Below are 14,257 nucleotides of genomic sequence, written 5' to 3' on the forward strand. Positions count from 1 at the left end.
ATCAGCTAGGCCTGAACACAGCTGCCGGGAGGGAGATGGTTGTGGCTGGCACTGCCCTGGGATGGCTGCAGCCTGATCGTAAGGTGGACTGGCCCATCAGAAGCCCTCCGGGAGGCCTGCTGAGCTGGGTCCCCTGCAGATGTCCCTGGGAGTGGGCAACTCCGCTAGCTCTAAGCGCCTCTTCCTTCCCGTTGGGATGGTCTCACTTTTTCTTCAGGAAAGGCAAGGCCCCCAGGGCAGGAAATTCCACACCCAATGGGACCAGCCCTCAGCGTGCTGTCAGCTTCAAAGGAGGCAGGGACAGATTATCGGGGACTTGGGGACGTGTGGAAGTAGGTGGGTCAGGCTGATAAGATGATAAGGAAATGATCACTTGCAATTTATACACCAAAAAAAGGTCATCATTAAAGAGAATGGTGAGGATTTCTCTAAATGTTTTAAAGCCCATGGATAAAATAAGGCTATCTTATGTCACGTATTGGTGTGAGCCCTAGTATGGCATAGAAAGAGTATAATATGTAGTATTTTTCGAGAAACAGTTTTACATAGAAGCCATGACATTCTCCTCCAAATTTTTACTCTTTTTATTTGCTACTCATTATTATCCATTGGTATAAGATCTTTTCAATAATCATCAGTTTTTGCATCATACTTGTAAATCACTGAGTCATTTTGTTTTATTTTTATGTTCACGTTTTTCCCAAGGAATGGATTTTGAAAAGCAAGAGACACGTTGCTTAATCCCATCCTTTCTGAATCTGCTAAAGGCCCCATATTTTTAGCACTTTCACTGTGCTTAATCTCCGTTCTCCCGCTCTCCAACTGTCTACTCCCAACCTACTCCATTCTAGTCCACTGTAGATAAATTGTTCTTCTCATAATATTTTGGGAGAAAAAACTGTTGTACATATAAAAATACTTCAAAAACAAACAACCCAACTTTTAAAAAGTGGGCAAAAGTACCTGGATAGGTACTTCACAATATAAGATATCAAAATAGGCCAATAATGATGCTTAATATCATTAGTCACCAGGAAAATATAAATTAAAGTCATAGTGAGATATGACTACACATCAAAATGGGTTAAAAATAAATAAATATCAAGTGTTTATAAGGATGTGGGACAGCCGGAATTTATACAGTTTGGAAAATTCTTTGGGAATATTTCCAGAGGTTAAACTACACCTACCCTACTCTCCAGACGTGGGGGACGGAAGAGTGCTCCTCTCACCAAAAAATGCACACAGGGATATTCATCACAGCATCACACCAAAGTGTAGAAACGACCCGAATAAACAGAGATGGCAAAATAAGTTTTGGCATTTACCAATGGAAGAGCACACGCACACAAACCAAAAAGAACAAAAAGACCAACAACGTGGGTGAATCTCACAGGCAGGAGACTGAGTAAAAGATGCCAGACACAAACGAGCACATACTGTGTGCATGATTCTGTTTATATGAAGTTCAAGAACAGGCAGACAAACTTGTGTTGCGAGAAACCAGACGAGAAATTCCTCCTAGGCTGACGGCAGAGGCAGGAGGCAGTGGGGAGCTGCGATGCCCCACAACCTGACCTGGACTGTGGGTCTAGATGTGCACACAATTAGTTCACTAAGTCACGCAATTAAAACCAGTGTGTTTGACTGCATGTATTTTAAGCCTCAGTTAAAAAAAAAAAGAGGGAGAGAGAGAGAGAGAGAGGAGACATATCAGTTGAATGAAATATGCAGAACTTGCTTGGATCCTGTTTTGAACAAAGTATCTGAAAAGAGGCATTCGTGACATAATTAGGAAATGGCAACACTGGCTGATACTATATAAGAAATTAAGAAATTATGTTTCACATATGCTAATAGTATCACAAGACATACTTTTTATGCCGATGTCTGTTAGAATTCATGCTGAAGGCTGAAACGGTATGATATTTAGGCTTTGCTTCAGGATAACCCAGGAGGGTCTAGAAGGAGGGGTGTGGGTGGTATAGGGCTCAGGTCCGGGCCACGCTGACCATGGGCACAGGGGTCATCGTACTATTCTCTTCACTTTTGAGTTTGTAGGAAAAGTTCCACAATAAAAAAGCTTCTTTAGGGCCCAGCCCGGTGGCACAGCGGTAAAGTTTGCACATTCTTCTTCAGTGGCCCAGGGTTTGCCGGTTTGGATCCCGAGTGTGGACCTACGCACTGCTTATCAAGCCATGCTGTGGCAGGCGTCCCACATACAAAATACAGGAAGATAGGCACGTATGTTAGCTCAGGCCAGTCTTCCTGAGCAAAAAGAGGAGGACTGATGGCAGATGTTAGCTCAGGGCCAATCTTCCTAAAAAATAAAGTATTACATTTAAAAACAAAAGCGTTATTTAAAGAAAAATATGTCCTTGGGGAAGGCCAGAAGGAAAAAATAAAAACCTTTAAATGAAATTAGATTTTTATCAAATTTTATCAAAGTCTGACTTTGCCTCCTCGTGCTGTGAGGTGTGAGGTGAGTATGTGAAACCCTGCACCTCACCCTGCCCCCAGCCTGCCTGCCCATCCAGCACACCTGACCCCACAGGATGAGGAGGAAGCAGAGGCTGCCACCTCCCACGGCAGCATGCTCCCGAGGCTGGCGGTAAGCAACTCTTCCCGGGGCTCCCGGAGCGAAGTCTCCTGGGAGGGACCTCCCTGAGATGGTTACACATTCCCCTCAGCTCTTCGCTGTCTCCACCCTGCTTCCCGTGTCCTTGAACAGGAGGTGGCGGATATTGTTAGCTCGCTAGCCCTGTAGCTTCCCACTCCCCCCACCATCTCTGCGCTATGCTTTTTCCAGCTGAAGACATTTGCATGGCGTCTGCTATGAGTCAGGAAGCTGCAGGCCCTCATGGGAGGTGTGACCATAGACCACACTTCCTTGACTGGAGGAAAGATGTTCGGGAAATAACCAAGAGAAGATTCTCCATGAATATTAACATATGGCAGGCTCTGCGAAGACCTAGAGAAAACGTATTAAGACAAATGGCTTCACCCCTGAACACAGGTGAGCACAGAGCGGGTAGTGAGGGAGAACCTTGGAGCATCCATCCAATCCTCCTCAGAATCCCCATTGGGGAGCACTGCCCAGAAGTGAACCCCTTAGAGCAGATGTTCTGAGCAGGACCCACACTTGGGTTTGGTGGATTGGTGAGCCAGCTGAGATCACATTTTGTATGCCTGGACGTGCCTGCTTATGGAGCAAGGGTCCACGGCACCCTTAGTTCACAAAGGGGTCCAGGGCCTTGCAAGGAATAGGAACTCCTGCACTCAGTGGGATTTCCAAGTGATGGTTTACTGTATCCTTGATGAGTGTTAATTATCTCATCTGAATAAAAGTCTCTTTCAGGGTTGTTTGTCACTTTGAAGATCTTGTCTTACAGATTATGAGACAGACCAGGCTCCCGTTTTAAAACCAGGAGCAAATGATTCCTGAAAAGCAAGTGGTCAAATCAAGAACACAGGAGGAGAGGGGGTGGTCCATCCTCCATACCCACATTGCTAACCTGAGGGAGCTTGAGACTCACATTAGGCAAACTTTCCGCTTGGCTCTTTCATCTACTCAGGACTCTGCTGAAGGCTAAACTGACTGTCTCTATGCCACTGTGTGTCTCTGTGGAGGGTCGGCTAATGGCTCCAGGTTCACTGCACAGCCCATGTGAGCAGGTGGTTGTTGAACAGAAGGACTGTTTTCAAACTGCCCCTGGTGCTTGAGAGCACAGACAGGGTTCTGTGCTGGGTCTGACCTGAAGCCGAGGCAGGCGCTTGACACCTTCCACAAGAACTTGAGGCTTTCATAGTTTGCTTTTTACTGGTCTTCAGCTTGGCCTTAAATTTTTATTCTTGATGACTCGTTTGATCAGACTTTTTCTTTGCTGTTTAGCGCACTTTTGAGTTTTCCCAACTGCAGCATATATAGTAATAAAATATGCACTTTTATTATTAAATAATTAATAATTCACACCATTGTGGGAAATTGGAAATGAAGACTCTCCCATAATTCAAACTTCTCAGAGGTAACTGGTTCACATAAAGAGAGATTTGAAAATGGAGCCCTTTGACCCTCTCTGGAGTCTTAAGTCCTGTGTTTATTCCTTCCCATTTTACAGGGGGAACCAGACACTCTATATGCAGTTCAACATCCCCGAGGTTCCTGTGAGTTTAACATACAGCTGTGGAGCACGACAGACCTCTGCAGAAAGTACTGGGAAATGGTCCTTCAACAATACATTACCAGGAAGTTTGCCTGTAATAACTGCGGAAGGGTGTGTAGCTGTGCTATTTTGCACTTGTATTCTGCACCCACCCAGCTTCTGAGTCACAAAACTCCCTTCTTATCAGCCTCCCCACCCTCCACAGACCCTGCCTCTGACCTCACCTGCACCTTTACCCCCTCATCTGACCCTGACCTCACCCATCCTGTAAGTTTACCAGCTGCTGACCAGCTGCTGACTTGCGTTTCAGGACAAGCGAAAAGGTCAGAGACGGTCTGAGTTAAGCATTGATTTGAAAGGTACAGGGCAAATCCTTCAGTGGACTGATCGGGGAAAAAGGAGGCAGCTCTGGTTTCCAACACCAGGAATGAAAGAGGGAGCCACACTATAGATCCTGCAGTCATCAAAAGGATCATCAGGCAATATTATGGTCAATGTTATGCCAATGAATTTCACAACTTAGAGGATATGGGTAAGTTCCTTGAAAAATATATCAAGAAACGTATAAAAAAGGAAAAAAAATTGCTTGAGATGTGAATTATCCCAGCCAAAATTACAGAGCTTAAGTCCAACAGCTTCAGGGGAAAATATGAAGAGATCAAAGAATGATCCTAGATAGAAAAGAAATATCTCATGTCTTAAAATTGTGTTTGGTGTAGTTTCCAGAGTCAACAGAGCATAGGCTGCAGACTGTTAAATATTTTAGATTTGGGGAGGGTATGCCTTTGATTAGATGAAATTGGTGAATGTTGCATCTGACCTTCATGTTTCTCATTTGCGTAAATTACAAATGGTCTATTCTGACATGCAAAGGTCAGTGGGAAGGGAGTGTGTCCAACGAGGTAAGAGGAGCCAGAAGCCCTGCAGGATGTGGGGGAGGGGAGGCGTGGCCTCTGCCACTCTCTCTGAATGAGATGCCTTCAACCCAGGAGACTCCAGCAGTCATAACTTCCCCTCCCGCCCCCAAATGACAAAAGGTGTTTATATCTTTTATGGTCTTTATAATTATTTTCCCAACACGTCACATTTATACAAGTGTTGGATAGTTTTTATAGCGGTTTCACAGAAGCACAAACTTTTATTTATTCTTCTCGATTCCTCCCGTTCTTTGGTCTGTCTCCATGTGCCTGGGTTTCAGTATTTCTGCTGCTCTAGAGAATCTTTATCCAGCAGTCACGATTCTTTCCATCGCTTGCCCTCTTCCTTTGTGCACGGCCCCATGAATCCTTGGTGGCTGTACACCATCTACGTTTGTCCCACAATCTTGACAACCTATGTCGATAAAAGGTTTTGCTGTGATAGTTGGCAGATGGTTTGGTAGCATAACAAATGCTTTTTTGTTTCCATTTTCTAGACTAAATAAGGAAATACATGAGGGTAATTCAATTTGTTAAAGGCCCCACAAAGAATCAGGGCTTCTGCTTTTAGACTGAACCAATATCGTAAGAATTTGCTGGGCAATGCAATTGTTTTCATCTTTTCCTTGATATACGTTCAAGTTCCAAACCTGAGATTTATTTCTACTCCTCCAATTTCTTTGTTGAGGAGAGTTTAATTAGATTTGACTTTCCAAAGCTCTGTCCTAGGGCTGTGTTCTCTGTGTTGCTTTGGAGAAGATTTTTCTCAGAGGAAAAGGCATGACTATGAGTATGAATTAGTGTTTGGGGCAGTAACAAGTATGGAGAGTGACTTTTTAGAGGAACTCATATCCATAAGTGGGGGTAATCATAATTTTCTATCCTAACAGGGACACTTAAACGTTATATTTTGAAGCAATTTCAAACTTATGAGAAGTTACAAATACTGTACAAAGAACTCCTTTTTTCCCCCAGAACCGTTTAAGAGTAAGTTGCTGATATGATGCTCATTACTCCTGAATACAGTAATGTGTCTTTCCTACAAGTGGGGACATTCTCCTACCTAACTACAAGAGACCATGACAATCAGGAGATGAATGCTGATACCCCATCCTGCCCTCAGCCTCCCGTCAGGCTGCACCAATTCTCCCAACAGTGTCTTTTACAGAAACAGGATCCAGTTCAGAATCACATGTTGCATTTAGTTATCGTGTATTTTGAGTTGCCTGCAATCTGGAAGATTCCTTGGTCTCTCCTTAACAGCCACGACTCTGACGTTTTGAAGAGAACAGGCTATAGAATATTCCTCAATTTGTATTAGTCTAATGTTCTGTCATGATTAAATGCAAGGCACACCTCTTTGGTGGGAATATCACGTAAGTGACGCTGTGTTCCTCTCATTACATGCTATCCAGTGACACGTGATTTCAGCCTCTCCTATCCCTGTTGGTGTAACTTTAATCACCTAAATGAGGTACTGTCTGCCAGACTTCTCCACTGTAAAGTTACTTTTTTTTCCTCCTTTGTAATAAATATGTATAATGAGAGGAGTAATTTTGACTTCATAAATATCTTGTATCTATCAAATTTTTTCCAGACTAAGCTGGACCTCAACTGACGGCTTTTGTACTGAATTGTGAAAACACTAGAGGGAAAGGAAATAAAGTGAAAGAGGAAAAGGAGGAGCCTAACCAGGACAAATATGCAAAGACGTAGACTGTCACTGTCTTGAGCAAATAGACATATGGTCTTCGTGGCTGGCAACCTCCAAAACGGCTCTTCTTGATCTTCTCACCCCTGTGTAAGAGCCTCCTTTTGAAGGTGGCCTGGACCAAGTGACTGACTTCTAATGAACAGAATATGGCAAAAGTGATGGGTATGACTTTCAAGAGTAAGTTGCAAAAAGACTGCACTTTCCATCTTGAGTGTTCTCTTTCCCTCTCTCACAGATTGCTCCCCCGGGAAAGCCAGCTGCTGGGCCCGTGTAACAAGGGGCCAAGCCCGTCAACAGCCAATGAGTGAGCTTTGCCCACACCAGCATCTTCACACCTTCAGATGAGTCCACGGCCCTGGCCTAAGTGTGACTGCAGCTTCATGAGAGACCCTGAGTCGGAGGCACCCAGCAAAGCCACACCTGGATTCCTGACCCACAGAGATAATAGATGTTTGTTCTTTTAGTCAACTGAGCTTTGGAGTAATTTGTTATGCAACAATAGATTCGCTAATAGAGCCGCCATATTCAGAAGATATTTCTCGCTATCCCTCAAACAAGCTGTGGTCAGGGCCAGAGGGCTTCATTCCTTACCTGGTACATTTCCACCAAGGCTACATTGCCAGCCTTACCCCAAACACCAAGCACGAGGCCTTGGGGGTCAGAGACTTAAAGAACATCCTTTATAAGACCACACGCACCTTGTTCAACCTCTAAACCTACTTCCGTATCTTTAAAATGGACCCCTGGGGAAGGTTGAAGGAAAGAGTGCCTGAAAGTTCCCAGCACAGTCTCCTGCACGTGGTGGACGCTCAGTAAACATTGCCTCTTGTGCTCACATCAGCCTCACTAAGCAAGCACCCAAAGAGCAAATTAGCTTCCCACCAACAACCGACCACAGTGCAAAATGGAATCACAACCCCCTTGCCAAAGATGTACTCCCGCACTCTGCCCTCTGGTAGCTCAGAGGAACAGCTGAGAGAAAGCATGCAGTCCGCGCGCCCTGAGTCAAAGACCTGCCTCCTAGAGGCTCCTCTGCTGCTCCCCCAGGGCCGTGGCGAGCCAGCCCTCTGGGCCATGCTTTCTCAACTTCACATTAGGCAGTGCTGGCTTCTGGTTTCCGGTCTGGTGTGGAAATTGTGACTCCATCTTAAGAAAAGTCAAAAGCTGAACAAACTGAAAAATCAACTTTTCTTAGAGCCTTCAGAAAAGCAAGGTCACAGGGAAAACTGCTGCCCCCCAAGTGGGAGAGCCAGGCAGCAGACACTGAGAATCACGACTTCCTGGAGCAGAGTCCCCGCGGGCAGCAGGACCAGGACAGGAAAACCTAAGCTGGGATTGATGGACTGCTGGAGGCTCAGTGTGGACAAGTCCGAGAGTTAACAACTCCAAGGGACCAGCCAGAGGGGGCTCTCAAAATATTGTGAGCTTTACCTCCCAGAGCTCTCCCATGTTCTCACAGAGAATATCTCAGAAAGATCCCCGTGCGTTTCCAGCCAGGGAGGGGGAAAAGGAACCGTTGTGAAACACACCAGAGCATGCTGTTCTTCTTAACAGGGCCTGCCCTCAAGAGAAACTGTTTTACCGAGTCCAACTAACCTGGGAGAAAGGAAACACCCAACTCCAGCCCTTTCTAGCCATCCTGTCCCGCCTAAGAAGAGGAAAAGCACTTGTGAAGGTCACAGCTCAGAGGCACAGAACTCACTAAGGACTGAAACTAATCACAGGACTAGAGCACGTCCCCTCCCCCACCTCACCTCCTCACTGCTAAGTGTGGTCTATTTACCACAATTCCTTTCCCGCACTAGAACATATTCACCTTTCAATAAAAAATTTAAAAGTATACTAAAAGGCAGAAACACAGTTGGAGAAATTGAACAGGCATCTAAACCAGAGTCAGATCCGGTAGGAATGTGGGAATTATAAGATCTAGAATATTAAAAACTATGATACTATGCTAAGGCCTTCAATGGACAAAGTAGGCAACACGCAAGAACAGAAGGGTAACATAAGTAGAGAGAAATTCTAAGAAAGAATCAAAAATAAATGCTAGAGATCTAAAACACTGCAAGAGGAGTGAAGAACGCCTTTGATGGGCTCATTCGTAGTTTGGACTTGGCGAGGAAGGAAGCGCTGAGATTGAGGATATAGCAATAGAAACTTCCAAAACTAAATATCAGAGAAGAAAGACTTAAAAAACAAAAAGAAAAAGAACAGACTATCCCAACTGCGGGACAAGAAAGGTGTGACTCACTTATGTGTAATGGGAATAGCAGAGAGACAAGAAAGAAAGAAACAGAAGAAAGACTTGAACCAATAATGACGGAGAATTTTCCCCAAATTAGTGTCAGACACCAAACCACAGATCCGGGAAGCTGAGAAAACATCAAGCAGGATAAATGCCCAAAAAGCCCCACAAAACTGTGCGAAGACATATCATACTCAAACTGCAGAAAACCAAAGATGAAAAAATCCTGCAAGAAGCCAGAGGAAAAAAACACCTTACCTATAGAGGAGCAAAAATAAGAATTGTCTGACTTCTTCTCAGAAACCAAGCAAGCAAGAAGAGAATGGAGTGACATGTTTAGCCTGTTGAGCAAAAATCCACCAGCTGAGAATTCTGTACCCTGTGAAATTATCTTAAAAAATGAATGAGAAGTAAAAACTTTCTCAGACAAACAAAATTTGTTTTGTTTTGTTTTTATTTTTTCTTGTTGTTGAGGTCATACCGGCTCATAAAGTTGTGTGAATTTCAGGTGTACATCATCATGTTTCAATTTCTACACAGACTGCATTGTGTTCACCAATAGTGTGGTTTTCATGCATCACCATGCGTATGTGCCCCTTTATCCCTTTCATCCTCCCCCTCACTCCCTTCCTCTCTGGTAACTATTAATCTGTTCTCCTTATCCATGTGTTTGTTTATCTTGCACATATGAGTGAAATCACACAGTGTTTGTCTTTCTCTGTCTGACATTTTGCTTAGCATAATACCCTCAAGGTCCTACCATATTGTCGCAAATGGCACAATTTTGTCTTTTTTATGGCTGAGTAGTGTTCCATTGCATATATATGTACCATATCTTCTTCCTCCATTCATCCTTTGACGGACAAGCATTACTTCCACGTGTTGGCTATTGTGAATAATACTGTGATGAACATAGGGATGCATAAATCCTCTTAATTGTTGATTTCATGTTCTTTGGATAAATACCCAGTAGCGGGATACCTGGATCATGTAGTATTAATTTTTTGAGAAATCTGCATACTGTTTTCCATAGTGGCTGCACCAGTTTGCATTCCCACCAACAGAGCTTGAGGATTCCCTTCTCTCCACATCCTCTCCAAAACTGTTATTTCTTGTCTTATTGATTATAGCCATTCTGACAGATGTGAGGTAATGTATAGTTTTGATTTTCATTTCCCTAACAATTAGTGATGTTGAACTTCTTTTTATGTGCTTGTTGGCCATCGGTATATAGTCTTTGGAAAACATGTCTATTCAGATCCTTTGCCCATTTTTTGATTGGGTTTATTTGTTTTTTTGTTGTTGAGTTGTAGGAGTTCTTTATATATTTTAGAAATTAACCCCTTGTCAGATATATGATTTGCAAATACTTTCTCCCAGTTGATAGTTTGTCTTTTCATTTTGTTGATGGTTTTCTTTGCTTTCCAGAAGCTTTTTAGTCTGATGTAGTCCCATTTTTAAAATTTTTCCTTTGTTTCTCTTGCCTGAGTAGACATAGTATTCAAAAAGATACCACTAAGATCACTGTCAAGAGCACACTGCATATACTTTCTTCTAGGAGTTTTACAGTTTTGTGTCTTACATGCAAGTCTTTAATGCGTTTTGAGTTAGTTTTTGTGTATGGTGTAAGGTAGTAGTCTACTTTCATTCTTTTGCATGTGGCTGTCTGGTTTCCCCAACACCATTTATTGAAGAGACTTTATTTTCTCCATTGTATGTTCTTGGTTCCTTTGTTGAAGATTAGCTGTCCATAGATGTTAGGTTTCATCTCTGGGCTGTCAATTCTGTTCCATTGATCAATGTGTCAGTTTTTGTGCCAGTACCATGCTGTTTTGATTACTACAGCTTTGTAGTACACTTTGAAGTTAGAGCGTATGATACCTCTGGCTTTGTCCTTTCTTCTCAGGTTCACTTTGGCTACTTGGGGGTTTTTGTTATTCAGTATAAATTTTAGGATTCTTTGTTCTATTTCCATGAAGAATCTCATTGGGAGTCTGACTTGGATTGCATAGAATCTATAGATTGCTTTAGGTACTACGGACATTTTAACTATGTTTATTCTTCCAATCTGTGAGCATGGAATATCTTTCCATTTCTTTATCTTTCAATTTCTTTTAACAATATCTTACAGTTTTCAGTGTGTAGGTCTTCTACCTCCTTGGTTAATTTTATTCCTAGGTATTTTATTCTTTTTGTTGCAATTGTGAATGGGATTGTATTCTTGACTTCTCTTTCTGCTGGTTTGTTATTAGTGTAGAGAAATGCAGCTTATTTTTGTATGTTTATTTTGAACCCTGCAGCTTGTCTATAGCTGTTGATTGTTTCTAATAAGTTTCCTGGTGGACTCTTTAGGGTTTTCTATATATAGAACTATGTCATCCACAAACAGTGAGAGTTTTACTTCTTCCTTTCCAATTTGGATCCCTTTTATTTCTTTCTCTTGCCTAATTGTGCTGGCTAAATCTTCCAGCACTATGTTGAAGAAGAGTGATGAGAATGGGCACCCTTGTCTTGTTTCCGTTCTCAGAGGAATGGCTTTCAGTTTTTCACAGTTAAGTATGATGTTGACTGTGTGTTTGTCATATATGGCCTTTGTTATATTGAGGTGCTTTCCTTCTATAGCCATTTTACCAAGAGTTTTTATCACATGTGGATGTTGGATTTTGTCAAATGTTTTCTCTGTATCTATTGAGACGATCATGTGATTTTTATTCTTCATTTTGTTAATGTGGTGTATCACATTGATTGACTTGTAGATGTGGAACCATCCCTGTACCTCTGGAATAAATCCCACTTGGTCACGGTGTATGATCCTTTTAATGTACTGTTGTATTCAATTTGGTGATATTTTGTTGAGGATTTTTGCATCTATATGTGTCATTGATGTTGACTTATAATTTTCCTTTTTTGTGTTGTTCTTGTCTGATTTTGGTATCAAGGTAATGTTGGCCTGATAAAATGACTCAGGAAGCATCCTGTCCTCTTCAATTTTTCAGAATAATTTAGAAGGATAGGAATCAAACCTTGTTTGAATATTTGATAGAATACAGCAGAGAAGCCGTCTTGTCCTGGACTGTTGTTTTTTGGGAGATTTGTGATTACTGTTTCAATCTCTTTGCTTGTGATTGATCTATTCAAATTCTCTACTTTTTCTCGATTCAGTTTTGGGAGGTTCTATGATTCTAAGAATTTATCCATGTCTTCTAGGTTATCAAGTTTCTTGGCGTATAGCTTTTCATAATATTCTCTTATAATCCTTTATGTTTCTGTGGTATCCACTGTAATTTCTCCCCTTTCATTTCTGATTTTATTTATTTGAATCTTCTCTCTTTTTTCTTAGTGAGTCTGTCTAGGTGTTTGTTAATTTCATGTATCTTCTCAAAGAAACAGCTCTTAGTTTCATTGATCTTTTCTATTGTTTTCTTAGTCTCTATATCTTTTATTTCTGTCCTGATTTTTATTATTTCCTTCCTTTTACTAACTTTTGGCTTTGTTTGTTCTTCTTTTTCTAGTTCTTTTAGGTATAGTGTAAGCTTGTTTATTTGAGATTTTTCTTCTTTGTTGAGGTAGGCCTGTATTGCTATAAATTTCCCTCTTAGTATCACTTTTGCTGCATCCCATAGGTTTTAGTATGTTGTATTTTCATTTTCATTTGACTCCAAGTATTTTTCGTTTTCTCCTCTGATTTCTTCATTGATCTGATAGTTATTCATTAGCTTGTTGTTTACTCTCCATATATATGACTTTCCCAGCTTTTTCCTTTGAGTTTATTTCTAGTTTCACAGTACTATGGTCAAAAAAGATGCTTGATATGATTTCAATCTTCTTAAATTTACTGAGGCTTGCCTTGTTTCCCAACATTTCATCTATCTTTGAGAATGTTCCATGTGCAGTTGAGAAGAATGTATATTCTGCTGTTTTTGGATGGAATATTCTATATATATATCTAGTAAGCCAATCTGGTCTAGTGTTTCATTTAAGGGTGCTGTTTCCTTGTTGACTTTCTGTCAGCATGATCTATCCATTGATGTAAGACTACTTAATTCAACCACAGGAGAATATATTTTTCTCAAGCTCTCATGTAACATTAACATTCACCAATGTAGACTGCATTCTGGGCCATAAAACACACCTTAACAAATTTAAAAGAATAGAAATCATACAATGTCTGCACTCAGACCACAATGGACTTAAGCAAGAAACCATTAACAAAAATATAACCAGAAAATTCCAAAATATGTGCAGACTAAAGAGCACACTTCTAAATAACATATGGATCAAAGAAGAAATCTCAAGAGAAAGTTTAAAATATTTTGAACTAAGTAAAAATACAACTTAATATTTGTGAGAAGCAGCAAAAGCAGTACTTAGAGGGGAATTGATGTTATTAAATGCATATATTAAAACACAAAGAATATATGGAATCAATAATGTAAGCTTCCACCTTATGAAACTACATAGAGAAGAGCATATTAAACCCAAAGTAAATAGAGAAAAGAAATAATAAAAATTAGAGCAGAAATCAATGAAATTGAAAACAGGAAATCAACAGAGAAAATCAATGAAACCAAAAAAGCGGTTCTTTGAAAGGCCACTAAAATTGATAAGCTTCTAGTCAAGCTCATAAAGAAAAAAAGAGAGAAGACACAAATTACTAATATCAGAAATAAAAGAGGAGACATAACCATACATATATTTATATATTTATATATTCATACTATATGTTATTACTTATGTATATACATAAAGCATATAGTTATGCATAACTATATATACATAGATATTAAAAGGATAGTAAAGGAATACTATGAACAATTCTATGCACACATTTGATAACCTAGATGAAATGGAGCAATTCCTAGAAAAACACAATCTATCAAAACTCACACAGACAGAAATAGACAATCTGAATAGGCCTATATCTATTAAAGAAATTGGATGAATAATGAATAACCTTCCCAAACAGAAAACACTAGGCTCAGATGGATTCATTAGTGAGTTCTAACAACACTTAAGGAAGAAGTTCTACAAATTCTCTGTACTCCCTTTCAGAAGATGGAAGCAGAGAGAATATTTCCAATGCATTCTATGTGGCCAGCATCACTCTAATACCAAAACCAGACAAAGCCATTACAAGAAAAGAAAATTACAGACCAATATATATCATGAACATAGATGAAAAATTCCCCAACCAAATATTAGAAAATCAAATCCAAAA

At 40.8% G+C, this 14,257-nt stretch overlaps 1 long non-coding RNA gene across 1 annotated transcript; it reads left to right on the top strand.

Annotated features, from left to right (window-relative positions):
• The first annotated feature begins 4,326 nt into the window (after positions 1 to 4,326).
• On the top strand, positions 4,327 to 9,248 carry LOC139078108 (uncharacterized). Its single transcript, XR_011530870.1, has 2 exons — positions 4,327 to 4,695; positions 6,678 to 9,248. It is a non-coding gene; the product is annotated as an uncharacterized lncRNA (long non-coding RNA).
• The last annotated feature ends 5,009 nt before the right edge of the window (positions 9,249 to 14,257 follow it).

Source organism: Equus przewalskii, chromosome 21 (assembly GCF_037783145.1).
Source record: "Equus przewalskii isolate Varuska chromosome 21, EquPr2, whole genome shotgun sequence".
Taxonomy (NCBI): Eukaryota; Metazoa; Chordata; class Mammalia; order Perissodactyla; family Equidae; genus Equus; species Equus przewalskii.